The 3,584-nt window shown below is 34.6% G+C and overlaps 1 long non-coding RNA gene across 1 annotated transcript in view; it reads left to right on the top strand.

Moving 5' to 3' along the window:
* The window catches only part of LOC111088884, a 26,349-nt gene extending 23,326 nt beyond the window's left edge, over positions 1–3,023 (top strand). Inside the window, exon 3 of the long non-coding RNA XR_002613266.1 lies at positions 3,014–3,023. This is a non-coding gene — a long non-coding RNA (uncharacterized LOC111088884). The remainder of the gene's footprint in view (positions 1–3,013) is intronic.
* Positions 3,024–3,584: the final 561 nt, after the last annotated feature.

A 3,584-nucleotide genomic window follows, 5' to 3' on the forward strand; every position in this document is an offset into this window, starting at 1 on the left:
ACGACTATCTGCCTTCCCTCTAGTCTTACACTGCTAAATTAGGGACGGCTAGCGCAGGTAGCCCTCGTGTAGCTTTGCGCGAAATTCAAAACAAACAAACATAATAAATATAAAACACCTATTTTAAAAGTTATTTCACATTGAATATTACTGGTTCATTTTTTCATGAAATAATTTAAAAACTAATAGTATAGCAATAATATATACAGAAACGACATGTAATAAAACCTTTGACTGCGGATAGAACGGTCCAAGGTTGTGCCACTAAAAACAAACTCCGCACTTTGAGATGAAGTGACAGTAAATCCCGTTAGTCTGGTAAAAGAGCAAGTGTTCGAATGTTTGCCTTCCTGATTTACACAGATTTTATAGCTTTGGAAAACAGAGCGTCAGATTTCTTACACAATCTTGAATCGAGAAACGCAAATTTCTCTTGAATGCCAATTTTCGATGCGTTAATATCTGCGCGTTTGCGTGAATAAGCTCTTTTTTATATTACTCACCACACTGCAAAATACGTGAGCTGAAACACCCTTTTCTTATGGCCCACCCTGTACATTATTTAAACTAAATATTATAAGCTCATATGCATGCAATAACTACGTAATTAAAACCGTGTCACCAGCAACGGTAATGACACTTAAGTGCACGCAATGAAGTCATACGTCTTTGTGTAGACAGACAAATATTTGTAATAAAATTCTTTTAGCACTTACCATCCACAACTACGCACTGCTTCGAAGTTATTAAATATCACTCGTTATAGCAGCTTAATAGTGCCCATGTAGTACTTTTAATAACGAACATTGATTACCAGGAGAAAGAACCTTGAAAGATTCTTTAGGAATGAGTCCGAACATGATTTTACAATTGCGGAAATATAAGTTTGTTTTCATCAACTCAATATATATATATTTCTTTAGTGGGACAACAGTAAGTTTACGAATTTTCAACACTAAAATTCGGGGTTCGATTCCCTGCGGCGAACACAGCAGACAGCTCAGAGTGGCTTTGATCTAAAACAAACAGGTATACATATATCAATCTTTATAATAATAATAAGCAAAATATTTAAACACCTTTGTCAGAAACAATGAAAGTATGCTCTCTAAAAAACAGTCTTTTTACCTGAAAAGTCCAGAACAGGACTAGGAACCTTTGGCTAATATGGCAATTGCTTTACCAACTGAGCTACCTAAGAGTACAAACCGCCTCTCCTCCCCATCTTCCTTCACCACTAAAATTTTTAAACCTTATTATGAACCTCATATTAAATTCTGTTGTTGATTTAAAAAGCTGACATTAAATAATATATTCTTAGTTTAAATATTAAACGTTAAGACAGAAACTCTAATTATATAGAGCTAAAGAAATTGAGTTTAAATCGGTATTTCTATGCATTTCAAAACAACAGATCACATAAAAAAAAACATTGAGCTTCCGTTACCTTCCTCTTCAGGATCAACAATAATTATTTCAAGTGCCTCTTTTTTATCTCAAGCTCGGTTTTCAAGTAACTCCTGTCTTCGAATGATATTATATACTAATGAACAATATAACAAAATAACTTGATTTGGTTACAACAGCGAAGTATTCTTTTCATATTCTCCATGTGATCTTCATATAACTGGTCACAGGAGTAAATATTGTTCTCATTAAAACATTCGACAATGTAGAACTAAATATATAAATAATTAATAAATTAATTAATAATTAATACTTTAAAAACTTTACTTCTTATAGACATATTTCTACGTTTTGTGCATTTTTATTTTGACCTGTACAGTAAATGACACATTTTTGTCATTTAGTTGTGTTGTTAATTATATATATATAGGTGAAATATTTATCTTATAACGGAACTGAGTATGAATTTTTAATTTCAAGAATAGTTCATCTTACATTAAAAAACGTATTTAGTACAATTGTTAAATTGCTATCGTCGTTGTACAGCATACTATTTTGTGTAAAGTTTGATATGAATTACTTTTTACATAAAATAGTAACGTTTTAGGCCAAAATCTAGAGTTATTGCAATAGTTTAACTTCCAAAAGCTGTTTTTTTCCTTCTCCTTTCGGATTGGTTGTGTAGTCTATACACAACACATACATATAACCTGTTTCACTTGTCTATCTCTTTACAGAGGGTTGAGTACGTTACATTAAAACTATTTTGAACATGCATGTCAGCAAGTCACGGTGAAACAGAATGTATCAGAACTACATTTTGACATTGTTTAGTGTTTAGTGGGTAGTATGATGCTTTGGGGAAGGGTATTCAGTAAATCTTTCTGACGTAAAATATTCATACATTTAGATCATAAAGATGTGATCAGAAAGGGGGTTTAGAAATTCCATGATGAGAATATTCTTTCAATTAATGACACTGGAAAACAAAGGAATATGAATCAACTTAAGACTCCAGGATTGTCCAGAGAGAGATCTGCAACAATCTTTTATTAGCTGTTGTAAGTAAAGTGAGTTTTTTTTGTAACAAGTGAAAATCCACGAATACAAAAGTCAAGGCCAAAAGTCGTCTATGTGCCCCAGACAACAGATACTACATAATCAAGAAGCATCAACATCTACAAAAGTGACACAAGTCACGAGTACACAACTTACTTCCATAACATATCACAAGTCACGAGTACACAACTTACTTCCATAACATATCACAAGTCACGAGTACACAACTTACTTCCATAACATATCACAAGTCACGAGTACACAACTTACTTCCATAACATATCACAAGTCACGAGTGCACAACTTACTTCCATAACATATCACAAGTCACGAGTACACAACTTACTTCCATAACATATCCATTCAACCGTCACGTATCTCAGTAGTTGGGAGGCCCGGCACAGCCAGGTGGTTAGGAAGCTTGACTCCCAATCTGCGGCTCGCGAGTTCGAATCCCCGTTCCACCACATATGTTCGTCCTTTCAGCCATGGGGGCGTTATAAGTGACGGTCAGTCCCACTATTCTTTGGTAAAAGAGTAGCCCAAGAGTTGGTAGTGTGTGGTGATGACTAGCTGCCTTCCCTCTAGTCTTACACTGCTACATTATGGACGGCTAGCGCAGATAGCCCTCTTGTAGCTTTGCGCGAAATTCAAACCAAACAAACAGTAGTTGAAAATACAAACGGCCATTCATAATTTCGATATAAAGACATACCAGTCAATTTTCCGGATGCAACGCTCATGGATTTCTGTGCGATTGAACTATTGAAACGGCCACTGAGAAACCGTCACCTTCGTGCATTAGATGGATTATGAAAATCATGCAAAGAAGAGTGGTGTAATTTGAACATGAAACCTTACGACGGTAGTGTGATGTTACCGAAAATTAATGGATGCAGGGCTACTGAAAAAATACACTGTCGTCAGATGGACTGTGAAAATGTGGTGAGGCTTAAAAAATCGTGTAATCAAAGTACTCAATCCTTTATTAGTTAACATCCTGATGGAAACTGTGTGAGTTCTTAGCAAAAAGAAAATAGTATTAACATACATACGTATATTTTACATAACCTTTGCAACTTATGGAATATAACAAATAATGTATTAAAAAGTTTGGA

Source organism: Limulus polyphemus, unplaced genomic scaffold (assembly GCF_000517525.1).
Source record: "Limulus polyphemus unplaced genomic scaffold, Limulus_polyphemus-2.1.2 Scaffold4645, whole genome shotgun sequence".
Classification (NCBI taxonomy): domain Eukaryota; kingdom Metazoa; phylum Arthropoda; class Merostomata; order Xiphosura; family Limulidae; genus Limulus; species Limulus polyphemus.